At 43.7% G+C, this 20,835-nt stretch overlaps 2 long non-coding RNA genes across 2 annotated transcripts; both read right to left on the bottom strand.

Annotated features, from left to right (window-relative positions):
* Positions 1 to 639: 639 nt before the first annotated feature.
* Positions 640 to 8,212, bottom strand: LOC309686265. The gene is made up of 2 exons (XR_014270525.1): positions 8,160 to 8,212; positions 640 to 6,514 (listed from the first exon to the last, which is right to left on the bottom strand). It is a non-coding gene; the product is annotated as an uncharacterized lncRNA (long non-coding RNA).
* A 24-nt stretch (positions 8,213 to 8,236) lies between these two features.
* Positions 8,237 to 15,348, bottom strand: LOC309673398. Its single transcript, XR_014269310.1, has 2 exons — positions 15,189 to 15,348; positions 8,237 to 10,426 (listed from the first exon to the last, which is right to left on the bottom strand). It is a non-coding gene; the product is annotated as an uncharacterized lncRNA (long non-coding RNA).
* Between the last annotated feature and the right edge of the window lie 5,487 nt (positions 15,349 to 20,835).

Raw genomic sequence — 20,835 nt, forward strand, 5'->3', positions numbered from 1 at the left:
GCTGAGAGTTAAGCCAAAAACATCGATTGAATATGGGGTTGGAAAATGGCAGTACTGCCATAGTTAAGAGAACAAATACCAGTTCGTTCCAATACTGGAGAAGTGCGGACAAACTCTCATTGTTCCCTCTCAGCTGAGTCACTGCTTTCATCGCTGAGTGTTAAATGAATCATTCGTTTCATTTTCCGCTTTGTTATAATTTTGGGTTGTGTTTTCAACCCTTTTCTAACCAGTGTAGAGGAACGCTGAGCTGGTCTGTTTGCAGAAATGATACTCCCAACCCTAATCCTCCCATGGGAACCATGTCAGAGATGTGTCTGGGGAAACGTGGGACTGGTGAGGGTAGAAGCAAAAAGCATCTGGTTATAAACATTGTACATGTGTGGAGAAGGCACCTGCAGGGAGAGAAAGGTCAAGTCTAAGTTCACTTTCTGGTCTGGAGCAGTGGAGCCATTCTGGGGCAAATCTCCTGATCATGACCACGTATGGTGTGTGTCGGTCCAGTCTTCAAAGCAGTTTTGGTCCACACTAACCAGACTGATGCCTCTTCTCCAGGCAGGAATCAGCTGAGCTCCAGTCCCTAATAGGAACATGAGATTCTTGTTATAAGTTGATCCCACAAATTGATGCGAGACAGAGTCAATTAAAATTTGGAATATTTATTTAGCAAGCGGCAGCAAGCAAAACAGCGCTGGGCGGCCCGGGAGTCTCACTCCGCCGACGGCTCGCGCCCGGTTCCCGAAAGTCCCTGGTTTTATACTCTTCTTTTTCCGGTAGAGAGGTACTCTGCATCTGCACGACACGACTTGTTGCTAGGGGGTCGTTTTCTGCTTTCCTTTTCCTCCTGGTTGTCGCAGGGATGAAAGATTCATGTCTTCCTCACATCATGTACTCTTCGTCTTCATGAGCCCCCCTCCCCTCCTCCAAGTCTTTTTCACATCCTACTTTGTTTGCATAACCTGACCTTTGCAGTTTTAGCCTTGCCCGCTCACAGGATGCTGGCTATCTTGCAACAGCAGGTTCAGCAATTGCCTTTTTGTAAAACAATGTGACAATGCGAGTTTCTAGGTTTGGTGAACAAACAGCGCTGAGCTTATCACAATTCCCCCCTTTTACTTTTTACTATTTTGTTCATCAAACCGCTTAAGCGCTTGTGCTTGAGCTTTTATTGTGCTTGAGATAACCTACTGTCCAGACGGTCCTTGAGCGACTGGTTGGATCAGCAAATGATCTTCTGTTACTTATTACAATCCTTCCCCTCTTTTTCTTTTATTTACAAGAAATTTGCTGATCAAACCTGGACAGTACTTCACAAGCTGCATTTAACTCAGAGTTTTCATCTGGTATAATATTCATTTCTAGTTTTGATTGCTTTATTACCATTAGTTGCACTGTTTTTAACTTGTTCTTAACAAAAGCTACAAATTTGTTAACAATAACAAGGCCCGAAGGTTAAAATTAACCACAGTATTATGAGGGGCCCCGCCAGGGTGGAAATTAAGGTAGTTAACTATGGTGCCAATTGAAGGGTTGGTGTTCATTTTTTTTTTTTTTTGAGGCCATGGTAGTGAAAGGATACCAGCTTTCATTTCCCCACTGTTTAATACCTCTCTGCCTGTCCTCGTCTACTCTCTTGCAGAGAGCAACGGGATATCAATATCTTCTCGGCAGCAGCAGGTAGTCTTCAGGGGAATTTTCTGGCTTTTCTTTTACCACGCCTTTCTCACTTTAGTAACTCTGCTGTTAATTTATCAATAATTCTTAAATATATTTCCACCTGTTTTGTTGCTGGACCTGTTTCCAGAGGAATCTTACAGCACACTGTCTTAAGGCTCAATACCAGTTCATTTCTTATACCTCCCAGGGTTCAGATATTGATAGTTCTCATCCCCAAAATAATTTACAGATTTTTGCTTGACTTTCTGATTCTTGATATGTCAGATTTTTGCGACAATTCATACAGCAAGATTGCATGTTAAACGAGACACATGACCACTTCTTACCAAACTTTGCACACTTGCAAACAACGTAACATAGGTATCCAGAAGTATGGTGCTTTATACATGGTTAAACTATCCGTTACTTCTCTTCTGGAAAAGTGCATTTACCAGTCTTGTTCCTTAATCTTACTCAAAGGTCTCTCGGTTCTGACATCATAGTCCACCTTTCTGGGAAGATAGGTCCTTTTATTCTGCTAGTGTGAGTCTATCCTTTCTCCGCTGTCTATACTGCTGTATCTGTGGTAAGTAAAACAACAAAAAGGTCCCTCCCAGCGGGGCGTTAATGATGTTTCTTTCCTGGTTTTGATCAACACCTGATCTCCAGGTTGGATTTGGTGTATGGAAATGTCCAAGGGAGGTCTCTTCTTTTAGTGAGTTCTAAAATATACTCCGTTAAGATTTCATCTTCGACTTTCAGGTGTTTTACTAATATTCTGAAATTGTAAGGCATCCCATACAACAATTTAAAGGGGGATATACCAGTATCTGTTCTTGGTTGAGTTCTAATATGTAGTAAGGCTAATGGCAAACATTTAACTCAATTCATTCTCGTCTCTACCTTTAGCTTGGTTAGATGTTTCTTTATCTCCTCATTCATTCTTTCTACTTTCCCAGAACTTTGAGGATACCAGGGAGTGTGGTATTCCTATTTTGTCCCAAATAATTTAGTTGCTTCTTGATTATTTTGGAAGTAAAATGTGGGCCTCTCTTCCAAGAGAACTTTAATAACTGTTTTCACCGTAGTTCTTACCACCGAGAAGGCTTCTACAAAGACGATCAACCAAGACTAATAGATACTGATATCTTTCAACCTTCGGTAATTCAGTAAAATCTACTTGTATTTTTTTTTTTTTTTTTTTTTTCAAATGGTCTTTTAGCCAATTCACGCCCTTCTTGTACTTTTTCTTTAAGTTGTCTTTTATTCACTTTGTGACAGGTTAAACATCTTTCTAAGATCCTTTTTGCTAAACCGTATATCTCGACACAGGCGTAGTTAGTTTCAAATTGATATACAAGGGCTTGAATTCCTCAATGGGTTCTGCTGTGTAATTTGTTAAGTATGCCCCGGGCTAATTCTTTTGGTAGGATTTCCAAAGGTATGTACCACCTCAAAGGCATACTTGGAATCCATATAAATAGTCCCAATTTTATTTTCTAAAAGTTTTTGGTGCTTTCAACATAGCATATGATTCACAGGCTTTTGCAGACCCAGCCGTATTCAATGGCCCCGATTCTCTTATTCGAAAAGTGTACTTATCCATGATGGCATATCCCGATTTTTGTTTCCCTTCCACTACTCATGAGGAGCCGTCCACAAAGAATTTTTCTCTTTCATCTAATTCTTCTTTTTCTAAATCTTCTCTTATTTTGGTCTGTAGATTTATTAACTGGAGACAGTAGTCTTTCTTTGGGCTCTCCGTATAAAAATTGGGCCGGATTTTGAATGGAAGTCATTTCCATTTCTAATCTAGGGGAGTTAATCAGAATTTTCTCATACTTCGACAACCGACTGTCAGTAAGCCATTTATCAGCTCGTTGTTGCAACACTCCCCGGATGTTATGGGGGGTATATACTTTCAGTTCACCTCCTAAGGTGACTTTTCCAACCTCCTTTATTAATAATGCGGTTGTCACTACCACTTGCAGGCAAGTGGTCCACCCCTGGCTTACAGGATCTAAGATTTTAGAATAATATCTTACAGGTTTTCTCTGCCCTGCCCATCCCTGGGTCAAATCCACATATGTTGTTCTATTATCCACATTGATGAAAATTTGAAAGGGTTTACGGATATCAGGTAAGTTGAGGACAGGTGCTTCTATCAATTTTCTTTTTATCTCTTCCCAACGCCTCTTTTCCTCAGAGGTCTACTTTACTAGTTCATTTTTAGTTAATTTCATTCATACAAATATTTTACTTTATTACTATAATCTTTTATCCATTGTCAACAGTACTCTAACAATTCTAATTGTCTTGTTTGCCTTTTATTAGTAGGTATTGTTAGAGGCAAGATTCCCTTTACTCTTTTGGGATTTAATTTTTAATGCCCCTTTGTAAGCCAGTGCTCTAGATATTTTACTACTACTTCTGTAAACTGTAATTTAGATCTTGAAACTTTTAGTCTTTGGAGACTTAGAAAATTTAGCAACTTAATGTTTTCAGTTCTAACATCTTCTTGAGTTTTTCCAGCAATTAGTAAATTATCTACATATTGTATCAGAATCAACTCGTGATTTAATTTATAGGATTCTAATAATTGCTCTAAAGCTTGTCCAAACATATTTGGGGATTCTGTAAACCCCTGGGGCAAGACGGTCCACCGTAATTGTTGTTTTCTATGTGTTTTGGGATTTTCCCATTTGAAGGCGAAATAATCCCTGCAATCTTCCTCTAAGGAGGAGGCCCAAAAGGCATCTTTTAAATTTATGACACTATACCATTTGTAATCTGGGCTTAATTGATTAAGTATAGTGTTATACCAGACAATAGGACCCATCCGGCTGCTTTACGGGCAGGATTGGGAGTATTGTGAGGAGACATACAGGGTTTTAAAAGTCTTTGGGTCAAAAATCTCTAGATTATTGGTTGCAACTCTTCTCTCCCTTCTCTGGAGATGGGATATTATTTTATCTTAATTGGTTGGTCTGGGTCTCTTATGGAGACTGTGATCGGTTTAATTTTTTTTTTTTTTTTTTTTTTTTTTTTCTCACCGATCTTGGGCTATACTAGGTTTCTGGATTAATTGTGGCTTCATGTTCCGCAGTTAATAAGCATAATTTTACTTTTAGTTTCTCCTGATCTACTCTCAAATTAATTCCTAATTTTACTATCAGGTCTCATCTCAAAAAGTTATATTCAGCTTCTGGAACTAATAAAAATGTTCTCACTCCATATTTATTTGGAGTTTCTATTGTTAAACTTTTTATCAGGGGCACTTTAAAAGTTTTCCTCTTTGCACCAATTACTCGGAGTTTTTCCTTTGATTCAACACATCCAGATGGTAACCTTTGGACGGTTGATCTTTTGGCGCCCAAGTTCACAAGGAACTCGGACACTTCGTGTTGGGGACTCAATTTTAACTTCATTTAGGGCTCGGTGACTTTACGAGTCCCCAGTAAATAGAAACTTTGACCCCTCTAATCTTCATTAAAATCTTTTTGTCTTATATTCCTTTTCAACAATGTTTTTATAAATGTCGGGGGGGTTATCTTTCCTTTGATATTCACTAAGAGTTTTATTTATATTCTGTCTTTGAGGAACAGATTCTTTAATTTCTTGATCAACTCTGGTGCGCAGATCCACCATATGAGTTTTATGTTCAGTGTCTTGATTAGTCCAGTTTGGCAGCTGTAGTAGCCATTTAATGTCTGCGCCTGGACTATGTCGATGTTCACTCTCCTCTATTATAAAAATTCTTTTTTGCTTAGGGCGAACACACAAACTCTGCACCTCACTCACTCAAACACTCACTCAGTCATATAAAAGAGCCTATTACACTTCTCACTCACACCAAAAGATTTTCTAATTAAAACAATAGCTAGTTACGTGTAACTTAAATCTTAAACTATTTGCCGTTTGCCACTAATCTGCACCAAGATAGTCAGACTGTTACCACTAATCTGCACCAAGATAGTCAGACTGATCACAAATCTAAATTGGCCAATATAAACATTTTCTTATTTGTTTCTTTCTCTCCATATTTCCATACAATAGTGAATCAATTTCACTTTGTCCTTACCCCGCCTAGAAGGGGTAATCATCCTAATATTTGATCATTAAACTCAATGGACTGTCTGGTGGTATTTGGGGAAGTCTCACATGAGGTCCCAATCCACCCATGGGATCAGAGGGCTTGCTCTTCCTCTGTCCCATCTTCCGGAGTGCCTTCTTACACACACACACACGCTCCCCCTATTCGTGGCCCAGTCCCTCGCGGGAGATGGGAACCGCACTACTAAGGGGTCCGCACTCGCTTCATCCGGTGGACTACTAAGTCCGGTGGACGTCTCACATTATCACACTCCGGGATACCCAACCCCAACCGAACGGATAACCGGCCTATACTCACGCGTTCCTGCGTCTTCGTTCGGGGCTTCGTGCACAAAGATTACAGGGTTTGCCGGCTTTCTTTTGCTTGTTGCCGAATTTAGGGTTCGTCGGTAGAGGATGTGATGCGATAGCACCCAGCCAGGGCCGCTGAATTTCAGCGGGGCGCCTCCCCGTATGGGGCTTCTCACCAGATTGCCTCTATCCGAGTCACGGCACCAAAATTGTTATAAGTTGATCCCACAAATTGATGCGAGACAGAGTCAATTAAAATTTGGAATATTTATTTAGCAAGCGGCAGCAAGCAAAACAGCGCTGGGCGGCCCGGGAGTCTCACTCCGCCGACGGCTCGCGCCCGGTTCCCGAAAGTCCCTGGTTTTATACTCTTCTTTTTTCCGGTAGAGAGGTACTCTGCATCTGCACGACACGACTTGTTGCTAGGGGGTCGTTTTCTGCTTTCCTTTTCCTCCTGGTTGTCGCAGGGATGAAAGATTCATGTCTTCCTCACATCATGTACTCTTCGTCTTCATGAGCCCCCCTCCCCTCCTCCAAGTCTTTTTCACATCCTACTTTGTTTGCATAACCTGACCTTTGCAGTTTTAGCCTTGCCCGCTCACAGGATGCTGGCTATCTTGCAACAGCAGGTTCAGCAATTGCCTTTTTGTAAAACAATGTGACAATGCGAGTTTCTAGGTTTGGTGAACAAACAGCGCTGAGCTTATCACAATTCTGAATCAAAGACTGGTCCCAGTTCTGACCCACATGTGAGGTGCGGGATTTGGATCAGAGCTTTGGGAATAGGCCAAAGTAGGTCCATCAGACTAATGATGGAGTAGATGTCAGGCCTCAGCACCAATGTTTGAATTCATGGATTCACTCCTATTGCCTTATTTACTTTAAATTTTACCTTAGAAAAAAGAAATATGGTTTGATTATAGAAAATAGGTAGTACTATCACAAATGAGGGCCAGAAAACCCAGCAAAGAGAAAGTGTCTATTTCCCTCCTGTTGTTGTTTTGGGAGGCTGAGAAATGTAAGGAAAGGAAAAGTGACCACAAGCAGTAAGTGCCATATATCTAACCCAACCTAATGGGGATGACAGCAGCTGTCCCCCAGCAGGGCACACCTGCAGCAGGGTGCTCAGCTTCAAAGTGTGTGCAAACAAGAAGAGGTCCTTGGTTTGCCTAACCTACCTGAAATCAGGAGTTTTTCTAATGGGACCCATCAGGTAATAACAATTATTTCACTCGAGATGGGCCTCATTTCCACTGCTTTGAAGAACAGAATTGGGCTAATTAATTAAAAGAGTTTGGGTAATGATCAAGCCAAAGGACATACAATTCACTGATTGAATTGACTCAAGACACAGCTGCTCAATGTGGTAAAATAATAGTATAAACCTCAGGGCTGTTTTTAGGAAGTGTTATAATTTCCTTAACGGCACAATCTTCACTAAAGTACTCTTTGCGCTTTTTCTGTGAAAGTAACATTACCTTCAGCTTACCTGAAAGAAATGATCTCGCTCCAAGCGAACTTGAGTGCTGAGTACCCATAGAAATTAGAGCCCTGAAGGACCCATCATGAAGTACTCTTAAAAGACCTGCTTTGGTTACCTGTGTTCTGGTAAAACAGAGAAGAGTATAGCTCTTCCTATTGAAGCCTACTGAAGAACTTTCTGTGTTCTGATAATTTCAAAAACTCACTAAAAGAAAATTTTCTCATGAGCCAAATACTGTCTCTACTATCTCAGGTGTCAGTGTAGCAGCATAACCATTAATTATTTTCAATAATTAAGCTGAATGTTTACTGCTAAATTAATTTCCTAATAAAATAGCCCTGCGCATTAAACACTACATTTCTGTCAGAAAATTATGAGAAAGAGTAGCTTATAGATATTTTTCTTATGTTATGAAATGAAGAGCTTTTAAATGAACTTTTGCAAGTAATTAGACTGCTAGAAATTTTGTTCTCTATCCCAAAAGAGTATATTATCTGAATTTTTATAGTGGTGTTTTGTCAGAAAGATGGCATTTTCAGTTCAGCAGCTAAGTAATAGGATTTAACATATCTTCAAAAATCAATCCATACAACCCATATCACGCTCAGCTGCTCACCTCAGGTAGAACATCTGCCAAAGGTTAGAGAAGGACAGCAAAGATGATCTGCCGCGATTGAGAGACGGAGACCTAGCTGGGTGCACGCCAGATCTAACTTTATTGTTTTCAGCAACCATCTTTTATATGATCAAATATTCATTAGAAGACAGCGTGTTAGAGTCTGATTGGTTACACAGAAAATCATCTCATACATATTGCAAAAGCTGAGCTCCTAATTGGCCAGTCATTTCAAAGTCGTCCGTCTCTTTTCGCATCCTGTTGCCCAATTTCTTTCAACCACCAGTTCCTTGTTCTATAAACAAAGCCAGGACGTTGCAGTCTGTTGTTCCTGATGTTTATCTTGTGACAGATAACAGTCTTGCCCAAGCAGAGGCTTTTTTCAAGGCGCTGCATTGTTCAAACTTTCTGTAGCTCGCGCTGCATGAGCTCCAGCACGTCCTTTTCGATTAGCTGGCTATCACTAGGAGTTCTTCCAAGGCTGATCAGATCATTCCCTTCATCTCCCCCCTCTTGTTGCACAATAAGGACCCGCTTCATTGAGTTTGCTATTAACCTCTGTAAACATTGCAACAGACAGGGTAAAAAGAGCAATAAAAGGACAAAGACAGCCAAAGCATACACAATCGTTTTTACCAGGCTTTTTAGCCAGCCAGACAAACCCTATCCTTTAAAAAGTTTGTCTAGCCAATTCTAGCTGTCATCCTGGTGGAGTTTAGAGACTCCTTCCTTAAGCTGCTGAATACTTGCGTGAATCGATTCAGAATGATCAGAAAGGTTCATACAACACATACCTTCAAAATCCTCACACCCATGGCCTTGTGCTAAAAGCAAAAAATCTATAGCAGCCCTATTTTGCAGTGTAGCATGGCGAACACTATCCACATCTAACAAGAGACCAGATAATGCCTTGCTGGTGGCATTTGTTTGTTTGGCAAGCCAACAGCCAAGTTTATCTAAAGTTGCCAAGGCTTTCCCAGCAGCAGCCCCAGGCAACAAAAAAGAAGCAGCAAAGCGTTGACCAAAAGACCAAAATTCCACACTATCATCACAGTCAGGGGTATAGGTATGGACACTACGTTTTGCCCTATGAGAAAGGCGGTGTTGCAAAATCATAGACGTGTTGGGGGTCAAGACTGAGAGGCGTCCAAGACTGCAGGGACCCCCTTTTATATGAGAAGGGATGCTAGGCCAAGCCTTATCCCCACAAATAAAGAATATTCCGGGGGGTAATAAGAGGGGGACATTCGTAGATTTAGACACATTTAAGGCTGTGGAGTTACACCAAACACTAGCATTCCGGAAGACAGGGTGAACGGGAGAAACATCCCACACCTTAGACTGATTTTTTCCTGTATAATTAAATTTAAAACAAAAATCCATTTTTACTGATCCCAATAACTCAATTTCTTGCGGTTCCAAACTGGCCTGCGGGAGTCGGGGGGCCCACGCGTCCCAATAATCTATTATTTCCCTGACGTCTACTTTTCCTAAATCTTGGGGTACCGGCTATTCATCTAGCGGCAAACCCACGAGACAGGTAGAGAAAGGGTTGTTCGGGGAAGCAGTAGATAGACACAAGGTATCCTGTCCCGTGAGATTTGCTAGTGTTACCCATACATTAACCTTAGGCAATGCTGGCGGAAACAGATTGCCCCATGCTCCTCCCATTATATTGATCATAATTACTATTGGGAAAATTGACGTCGCCACTTCTTTTCCATTTTCCAAGCAAACTGCCTTTTGCATTCTCTCTTTGTACGGTCTCAGTCCTTTCTTAAGACGGGCCAGATGGCAGGTACCAGATTGGTCCTACTACACTTCAAGTCACAAACCAATATCTTTTTTGCTTGATCAGTCACTATTTTTGCCCAATCAGTAAGGCAGGAAAAGTATCGATCAGTGTCACCTAACTCGTGTCCTGTGACAAGCAGGAGTCTGGCCGTACTAATCTCTTTTTCTAAACAAATTTCACACCAGCGTCCAGCAAGCGTCGCCCGACGCCACCACTCCTTGTCACAAGTGTAACAAACACACAGGACCCAGGGGTCACAATGTCCACACAAGCCACAGGTAATGTTTCTAATGGGCACTTCACGACACTTATTCATAGAACGCTTATTTGTTTAGAACAGCCAGTTCCTTTTGCTCTGTTTTCTCGATGAGAGATTCTTCTACGTGATGATCAGGATTCTCCGGTGAGGTTTGCGGTAGGGGCTCGCGGAAGGGTCGCACGTTCTTAGCAGGAATCCACCTGGGACCTTTCTCTGTGGAGACACAAGCATAACTTCTACCCCAGGTGATAAGAGGATAAGGTCCCACAATTTTACCTGTTTCTGGGTCTCGGACCAAGACTGGTGGCTTAATCCGCATTTCCAGCGAGGCGTTCATGTTAAAATGGCGAACTATAGGAGGATTGCTGTCTAATAAAGAACAGTTCAGAAAATTAAAAACATATAAAGCTTTCTGTAAGCGCTCCTCGGGGGTAGCAGTCCTTACTCCCTTTTTCTGCTGTAGTAAGAGGCGTTTTAAGGATTGATGGGAGCGCTCGATTAACGACTGTCCTGTAGGGGAGTGAGGAATCCCGGTGACATGATCGATTCCCTAGGAGTCAAAAAATTTTTTAATTGCTGCTGATATATATGCAGGACCGTTATCAGTCTTAATTTGGGAAGGTATACCTAAAGTGGCAAATGCACGTGCTAAATGCCTTTGGACATCGCGCGCCCTTTCTCCTGTATGGCAGGAGGCAAATAATGCGCCAGAGAAGGTATCAATGGAAGAATGAATATATTTTAGGTGGCCAAATTCCGAAAAGTGGGTGACATCGGTTTGCCAGAGTTGCAAACTCTGCAAACCCCTAGGGTTAACTCCTCCTGCTACTGAGGGAAAGGAGTGTTTTTGACAATCAGGGCATACAGCAATGATAGTCGTTGCTTGCTGAGTAGTAAGACCAAATTGTCGTTTAAGACCTCCAGCATTTTGGTGGAAAAAGGAATGACTTAATTTGGCTTGTGCTACACGGTCCGGTAACACTTGCACTGGTAATGTAAGCAAATCGGCTTGTCGATTTCCTTCTGCAATAAAACCAGGCAAAGAAGTATGAGACCTAACATGCATAATAAAATAAGGGTGAGGACGTGAGTCGAGGAGGTAAATAAGCTCCTGTAACAAAGAAAATAAGTCAGCATGTGAAACATCACGCAACAAAGATGCCTCGGCTCGCTCAACAATTCCTGTAACATAAGCAGAGTCTGTAACAATATTAAGTGGCATCGACCATTTTCTAAATGCGCGGACAACTGCTGCTAATTCTACTATTTGAGGAGAGCCTGGCACAGTCTCTATATCAGAGTCCCATTGTCCACTGTGGTTATCCCACCAGAGAATAACTGACTTGTGTGATTTTCCGGATCCGTCTGTAAATACAGTTAAGGCTTGCAGAGGTTGGTCACTTCTTTTTGGCTTGGACACCAGACGGAAGTCGGCGCTAAACAGTTTATGAGAAGGTGGGTGAGAAGAAAGCTGACCTGCGTAGCCGGTTACTGCTATACTGAAGGCCTCTGATTGTTGGTGGAGCCACTGCAGATATTCGTTTGCTATAGGCAAATAAATACAAATAAAATCTATTCCTGACAATATTAATAAACGCCTCCGGGCTCGAATGATCAAAAATGCAAACATTTCATGCTGTGTTACGATAGTCTTTGTGGGCTGATTTGGCAAAAAGACCCATTCAATAATTAACAATGGATCGGATTTCTGAAAATCCCATTGAAATATCAAGGCGTAAGGCTGTCGCAGGATTTAAGATGATTAGATAAAAGGGTGACTCAGGAGCGCATCGGTGTGCTTGTCTAAGGGCAATTGCAGTTGCGACTCTTTGCAGAGAGTCAACAGCCTCAGGGCCGAGAGCCCGAGGGGAGTTTAAATTAGTATCTCCTTTAAGCAATTCAAACAAAGGACTTAAGTCTGCATTAGAAATTCCCAACAACGGTCGTACCCAATTAATTGTTCCTAACAACTTTTGCACATCATGTAAGTTTTTTATGTCTGCTCGAATTTGCAGGGGCTGAGGAACTATGGTTTGCGCTCGTATGCGCCAGCCTAGATATTTCCATGGTGCAATTTTTTGAATTTTTTCTGGCGCAATACAGAGATCTGCTGAATTAACAGCAGCTGTGACAAGGGCTACAGCTTCCTCTAGGACCTTGTGATGTTGTGCAGCCATCAGGATATCATCCATATAATGATACAATAAGACACTGGGCATCTTAGTCCTAACAGGACTAAGGACTTTGGCTACATACCATTGGCATATCGTAGGGCTATTTTTCATTCCTTGTGGCAGCACAACCCACTGATATCTTTGCAACGGGGCTTGCATGTTGACACTTGGAACTGAGAAGGCAAATTTAGGAGCATCATCCGGATGCAACGGAATATTAAAAAAGCAATCTTTAAGATCGATAACAGTTAAATGCCAATCTCGAGGGATCATAGTAGGGGACGGGAGCCCCGGTTGGAGGGCTCCCATGTCCTCCATCGCGTCATTGATTTTTCTAAGGTCATGGAGCAAGCGCCACTTGCCGGTTTGCTTTTTAATAACAAAGACAGGGGAATTCCAAGGACTAACAGAGGGTACAATGTGGCCTTTTGACAGTTGTTCTGTAACTAATTCCTGGAGAGCGCGAAGCTTTTCTAACGGTAGGGGCCATTGGTCAACCCAAACAGGGGTATTGGTTTTCCAAGTCAATTTCAGGGTGTCGCGCTCTTCAATGGCCCCACCTAAAAATGTGTCTGAATAGACATTCCCCACTGGGACAACACATCTCGTCCCCACAAGATCATAGGAACAGGCAACACAAAGGGCTTAACAGAAGCTACATGTCCCTCTGGGCCTTTAATTTGGATTAAATCCAAACTTTGTTGGCTATTACCAGTCCCTCCAATGCCCGCCAACGCCTGAGAAATATTAGCTAGAGGCCATTGCGGGGGCCATTTGGCCTGAGAGATTACTGTAACATCAGCTCCAGTATCAATGATTCCGCTTAACACTATTTGCTGTCCCTCGCGGGTAAGAGTACATTGACATACGGGCCTTTTCTGGGAAATGGATTGTACCCACAAGATTTGCGGGTTTCCCGTAGACCCAAAGCCCCCCTTCCTCTGTTGGGATTGAGTGGGGATAGGGGCGCCAGTCTCCTTGGGAATTAATATCAGTTGCGCTATACGGCTACCTTTCGGTATTGTACAGGGGGGGAATGGAGTCCATGCCATGATCTTAATCTCATCAATACTATCAGAGTCAATAACTCCCGGCAACACAAAAAGTCCTGACAAAGTTGTAGATGATCTTCCTAACAATAACGCTTGCGTTCCAGGGGGCAGAGGCCCCGAAACATTTGTAGATAATAGGTGGACCGAGGAATCGAGTACCGTTACTGTGTGGGCGGTTGCCAGGTCCAGTCTGGCGCTTCCGGCCGTTGCTGGACGAAGACTTGAGGCGCTACTGCCCCCCCCTGAGGGTTTGGGAATGTCTGCTGCGGCATTTGCGTCTGCACGCGTCGCTGCTCCGCGCTCCGTGATCGGTTTCCCTGGATTAATTGACCCTGCAAATCATACTTAGACCGACATTGATTAGCATAATGACGCCCTTTCTTACATCTGGGACAAATTCCCGGAGCTCGAGGTTTAGTACTGCCGTTAGCGGCTAAGCAATTTTTCTTCAAGTGACCAGGCTTACCGCACCCATAGCAGACACCCGGACCCATTGGGCCGCGCATAGCCGCAAAGGCAGCTGCCATGGCTTCATACTTATGATCCGCAGTACCAATCCTATTACAGGCTTCAACCATTTCAACTAGGGTGGGGTTTTGATTAGGGAGAGATTTCAAAAGTTTTTTGCAATCTGCATTAGCATTTTCTACAGCCAGTTTTAACAACAAAATTTCTCGAGCTTCCGCATTATCTATCTGACGTTCCAGAGTTTGTTTCAATCTGTCAATAAACTGCATATAGGGTTCCCGAGGTTCTTGTACGATAGTAGTAAAGGCTTTTTGCGGCTTTTGAGAGTCTGGGACTTTTCCTAGAGCCTTTCTAGCTTCTTCCCGTATCGCCTCAAGAGCTTCCCGTGGGATGTCCCGCGCCTGAGCAACTGGATTTGCCCATTGTCCCGTACCCGTAAGATGTTCTATAGTCAATGCAGCAAGGCCTCCATTGTCGTGACCTACATAGGTCAGCAGAAGAGCCTGGAGTCCTCCCCTCCAATGCGATTCCCACAACGAGTACTGAGTGGGGGTTAGTAACAATCGTGCAAGGGACTTTAGATCATGCGGAGTCATCACATAAGTATCGAAAACGGAGGACAGCAGGCTCGCAAAATATGGGGAGGAGAGCCCGTGCTCTGTGATAGTACGGCGTAGTTTCTTCACTACCGGGAAAGATAGAGCCTCCCATTGTGCCCTTCCCCCACGACCTTGATATATCACAGGAGCCACGATTGTCCGAGCTATGTCCAGTTCTCCCTCTTTCAAGGCTTGTCGCTTGATATTAGCCCATACATCGTGTGGGTCAGGGGGGTAAAGTTGTGGCTCCTTATCAGGGTCTATGGGTCCTGGGTCAAAGGGATCCTCCTCCGGGGGATACCCTGCCGCTCCCACCGTGAGGGGCCCCTTAGTATGCTCGGTACCTGGCGGGTTATCGGTGTCTCTAGCCTCTCTACCGTCCTCGCCCTCCTGCGCCTTTAAGGTTTCAAAAATAGTTCGCCACCACGGAAGCATACGCTGCGCTTCAACGTTTCCAGTTGTGGCTGCATGCCACAGTTTCACCCCTACATCACCCCACAGTTCCCGTGTAAAAATAGTGGAGGCAGTCACAGTGGGTATTTTTACTTGTACCCATTTAAGCATCATTTTAAGGTCTTGCCCAGAAATATTCTTTCCATGTTTCTTAAGAAGAGCTTTCATAAGCTCATATACGTCTCTCTCTGGGGAAGACGCTTGATTTCCCATGTTTCCCACAGCTCACCTCTTCGTTCCAGAGGGATTCTTAGGCCGGCTCCTGCTTCCTTTCAGCAGCTCATTTAAAGTTCTGTGGGACTCGCAGCCTGCCACGCAGTTAGGTGGTTGTCGAGCCCGGGAATCACGTCGGGGTCACCAATTTGCCGCGATTGAGAGACGGAGACCTAGCTGGGTGCACGCCAGATCTAACTTTATTGTTTTCAGCAACCATCTTTTATATGATCAAATATTCATTAGAAGACAGCGTGTTAGAGTCTGATTGGTTACACAGAAAATCATCTCATACATATTGCAAAAGCTGAGCTCCTAATTGGCCAGTCATTTCAAAGTCGTCCGTCTCTTTTCGCATCCTGTTGCCCAATTTCTTTCAACCACCAGTTCCTTGTTCTATAAACAAAGCCAGGACGTTGCAGTCTGTTGTTCCTGATGTTTATCTTGTGACAGATAACAGTCTTGCCCAAGCAGAGGCTTTTTTCAAGGCGCTGCATTGTTCAAACTTTCTGTAGCTCGCGCTGCATGAGCTCCAGCACGTCCTTTTCGATTAGCTGGCTATCACTAGGAGTTCTTCCAAGGCTGATCAGATCATTCCCTTCAATGATCGATGTTACAGACCAGCTTTTGTATGAGGAGCAACTAAGTTAGGACTCTTCCTTGTCCAAAAGAGGTGACTGAAGTGCATGCAGCATAAAATCATAGAATAGCTTAGGTTGGAAGGGACCTTAAAGACCATTGAGCTCCAACCTCCCTGCCATGGGCAGGGACACCTCCCACTAGACCAGGTTGCCCAAGGCCACATCCAGCCGGGCCTTAAACACCTCCAGGGACGGGGCATCTACAACTTCTCTGGGTAACCTGTGCCAGTGCATTACCACCCTCAGAATGAAAAAATTCTTCCTAATATCTTATCTAAATCTACACTCTTCTAGTTTGAAGCCATTCCCCCCTATCCTATCACTACATGCCCTAGTAAAAAGTCCTTCCCCAGCTCTCCTGTAAGGCCCCCTTTAGGTACTGGAAGGCCACAATAAGATCTCCCTGGAGCCTTCTCTTCTCCAGGCTGAACAGCCCCAACTCAGCCAGACTGTCTTCATGGGAGAGGTGCTCCAGCCCTCTGATCATCAGCAGTTTTTTTTATAAAATCTTGAATAACACTAAGATTGTGACTAGGCAGTGACTGTATACTGTTCCCAAGTGTAAAAAGAAAGGCATCAAATGAACTTAGTGGGATGCTGATTCAGAATAAGCAAAAGAAAATTCTTCTTTACAGATAGCATATTTATACTACCACACTCATTGCCTTATCATATTGTGGATGCTTAAATTTTAAATGGGTTGAAAATACAGTGAGAGAAACCAATGGAAGAAAAATCCATTAAGGCCTGTTAAATACAAAGATCCTACTTAGTGTTTAGGAATGTCTGAACCACAAGCTGCGGGAAACTAAAGAACATATTAGGGAAGTATTGCTACGTGCTTGTTCTGTCTCTTGCAAGCGTGCACACCTAGTCATGGTCAGAGACAGGATTTGGAGGTAGCTAGACCTTTGGTCAGCTATTCTCAGATTTTATAGTCTGTTAGAGTCAGGATCTCCTACTAGCACTGCCTGCACGTAAGTAATGTCTGACGTTGTAGGTCTTAGCTTTTGCCATTGAGGAGCACCTGGTCTTTGATCTAGGCTGATACAGCTAGAAAATGTGATGACAGAGTAGAACACCACACCTCGCAAAATGACCCAGCAACTCAAAATATATTGAGGGTCTCTATGGATCTTAAGTGTTGCTGAGCATGAGCTATTTCAGGGAGGAGCGAGGAAGTAGGAGGGCAAAAGGAGGGAGTTTGAGGCTGCAGTGAGAAAGAAGCTTTCTTGTCACTCCTACTGCATAGCTTAGAGACTCAAATACCTTTTGAGATGAATCATGCAATGGAGGCTGCAACAATCTATGTTGGAAAACCACGATATTTCTAGCCTAGATTTTTGGTCAAGTGGGCACTAGAGCACTGTACCATGTGGTCTCTTCAACAAGAACAAGCTCTTTAGCAGCCATAATTCCTGGAAGCTTTATTCGATCCAGAACTTCAGTTCCTAAGTTGCCCCTTTCACATGCTAATAAAGTCATAATGTGTATTTCATATCTTAATACATGAAGTTAAGCAAGTTATCAACATAAAACCTCCTCCTTATCCTGTGGACAACTGTCCTCTCCTAAGTCTTAAGAAAGAGAGCTCTTTACAAAACACTATATATGTGGAACAGGTTTTTTTAATTGCCTACTCAGCAGGTTTTGGTTTATTCCATCTGCAGATTCAGAGATACTTCAGAGAGGAAGCGCTAATACTGTCACTCAGGAGGTCACTGGGTGGCACAGCAGACAAGCTGACTGCCCCCACGGCTTCCCAGCATGATCATGGTTTGCATTCCTCCTGTCCTGCAAAATCTGTCAGATCCTGCAAATCACTTCTGGCAAATGCCTGGGTGTGAGCATCCAGCTCTAGGTGTTTCACTGCAAAAGGACCCAATGATGCTGCTCTGCCCAAGAAATTTAGGGCCATGTATTCATGTCCAAAGTCACACTGCTTACGTGTAGCCAAAGATGAAAGCCGGTGTCAATCTATAAGGCAGTGCCCTGTGCCTGCTATGAAATGACAGCCCCCAGGGGAAGGGCATACACGGGGCCTTCACATCATTTTCAACACAGCATGTTACAATTTCCCATGCAGTGTCTACGGGGATTTCCAGGATATTTCATTAGAAGGAGTGATCCCTGAAAAGCACATGCTATGCTGTTCTTGTTCAAGAGGTCTGACAAAGACCACGGTAATTACTGTAAGGAGACGGCTCTGACCTGCAGGAAAGTACTCTGACACCGTCTGGAGAGTGACAGATGGGAGACGGCTCTTGCTGCAGTCTTTTGTGGACTACAAGTAATACCTCACTAGCCAGATTGCTCACTGTTTTCTGTTCATACCTTGATTTCCAAAGGAAATTCAATTTTGCAGCTGCATAGTTTGTTGGCCTTGCCATCATCCTCTCCCTGAGTCCTTCTCCAGTACCTATTGAACTTGCTCAACAGGAGTGAAGTTTAGAAGAGTGGGAGTCTCAAGGACACAAAGTGCTTCCGGAAAACCTGCAGGCAGGTAGAGGGAAAATCAGGTTTTCATTCCCATTGACAGCATGCAGCCTGAACCTGTGCTGTCCGGCAGCATAGGGCCAGCCTGTCAGCGCCCCACCTGTCCCGACCCACCACTGGGACCCTGGTCCCTTCCGACCAGTCCCAGCCCTGTTGCCTTCTCCTTGGTGCGAGCATCCTACGGGGAGCAGGGGAGTGAGGAGGTGGAGAGCCAAGAGGGCTTGTTGCAGTTACTGCAAGAGGAGCAAAAGTAGGGGGGCTCTGTTGCTCATCTGAAACTACTGTTTTATCCTGTTCTAGATGGCTATCACTGAGCTCCACTGCAAGTGTGCACTGGCCTGCTGCTGACACGAGACCTGTGCTGCTTTAAAGTCAGCCCTGTTAAAATTTAGGGTCTTAGCCGAAACCGCTGCTCAGGAGGGAAAAGAGCCCCCCGCCCCGGAAAGATGACAATGCAGAAGCCTATAGATCTGCTGGGGGGACAGAAGGACAGCACAGACTTTGTGACACTCCTTCACTTTTCTGACTGCAAGGTGGAGGGGGGGCTGTGCTGCCTCCCAAATGACACCTTCACAGAATCACACAATCACAGAATGGTAAGGGTTGGAAGGGACCTTCAGAGATCACCTAGTCCAACCCCCCTGCCAAAGCAGGTTCACCTACAGCAGGTTGCACGTGATCACATCCAGGTGGGTTTTGAATATCTCCAGAGAAGGAGACTCCACCACCTCTCTGGGCAGCCTGTGCCAGTGCTCTGCCACCCTCAAAGTAAAGAAGTTTTTCCTCATGTTGAGATGGAATTTCCTGTGTTCCAGCTTGTGCCTGTTGCCCCTCGTCCTGTTGCTGGGCACCACTGAAAAGAGTCTGGGCCCATCCTCTTGACACCCACCCTTTAGATATTTATAAGTATTGATGAGATCCCCTCTCAGTCTTCTCTTCTCCAGGCTCACCAGACCCAGGTCTCTCAGCCTTTCCTCATAAGAGAGATGCTCCAGTCCCTTGATCATCTTTGGAGCCCTCCGCTGGGCTCTCTTCACAAAGCTGCCGTGATCAGGCACAGCTCCAGCAATACTGTCCAATTCAGGCAGGGCTCAACAGGGTGCAAACAGTACCAATGCATGCAGAGTTGATGTGTTCGTGGTGTCAACCAAGGAAAAGACTGAGAGAGGATGTGATGGGGGTTGACAAAAACATCAAGGTGATGAATAAGGTGAATGCAGGACCATCATTCACCAAACCCTGCAATCCTAGAACAAGAGGTCACTCACCAGCCTGAAGGCGACAACAGAAAGTATTTTTTTAAGCAAGGGATAGTGAACATCTGGAATGTGCTACCCTGGGAAGGAGGCAGGCAGCATCAGCAGGCTCCAAAAGGGTTTGAACAAATTTGGACAACAGGCCCATAAGCAGGTAGTAAAGGGAACAGGCAGGGATTTAGCTTCCAGCATCCTTAATCCAGCCCTTGTGGGTGCTGGGAGTAGAAAGGAATACTCCACAGAAGATGGGCTCAGGTGCTCTCCCAGTCTCACGTGCAGTGAGGCAGATGGCAGAGTTAGAGGGGACCCTGCTCTGGCCCTGCCAAGCACCTTTCTTCTTCTTATACCCTAACTGTGACAGCTACAACTCAGAAAAACTCCAGAAGTCTGCATGAAGTCCTAGGTATTGTTTCTCACATAACAACATAAGACTTCAGTGCTTGTGACACTTCTTGAGGCTTTCCTTGAGAACACAGTTTTCCCTCTTATGGTGTCATTTTTTTTCCCTATAGCTTTAGCAGTCCAGAAACTTCATTTCCTCTTGGAGGCCACACTGTAATCCTCTCAGCAAAAGGAAACAAAAGGGAGAAGTGAGTAAGAGTTATTTCTTTGCCTCAACGCTGGACAGATTGGTAAGAAATGAGGAATAGCAAAGACCATATACATATCCTCACTATTTGCAGAGGGCTGAATGTTAACAAGCAGTTTGCAAAAAAAAAAAAAAAAGCTGAAAGGTTTTGGTTCTTTCTAATTTTCTGTCTCCCAGTTTATTACAAATGTCATTTAATAAAGAATGATTTTCACTATGAATTTTATTTCCTCTGAAAAGAAAATTAAGAATCATTAGCAGGGAAAAATTATTCAGTCTTTTGAGAGATCTAGTTATGTTGCAGAGCTCAGCTGCCAAATTGCTGTAAAAGTCCCAGGGACATTCTTTCTATGCAATATGGTGAAAAAGCATGTAACAGCAAGACCCCTACAATATAATTTAAAATAAACCCTTGGAAATATCTAAGTAAAAATATAGCAAGTTCCTGTTTGTATTATTGGCTGCACACAAGAAGTTTTTGACCAGCAAACTGAATAGTTACATGAATGGTAGTGCTCTTCAGAAGCTTCCTAATCAAACTTGCTATCCTGTGATGTTATTTAAATATTCTGAATAAAGTATATGCCTTCAGTAGTGTTCAGCAGGGGCTACTTAAATGAGAATCTGCAGGTTAATTGCTGGAAATGCTTTGCAGAACTGCCTTGGTTTTTTAACTCAGTT

Source organism: Vanellus vanellus (genome assembly GCF_965231255.1).
Source record: "Vanellus vanellus genome assembly, chromosome: 1".
Classification (NCBI taxonomy): Eukaryota; Metazoa; Chordata; class Aves; order Charadriiformes; family Charadriidae; genus Vanellus; species Vanellus vanellus.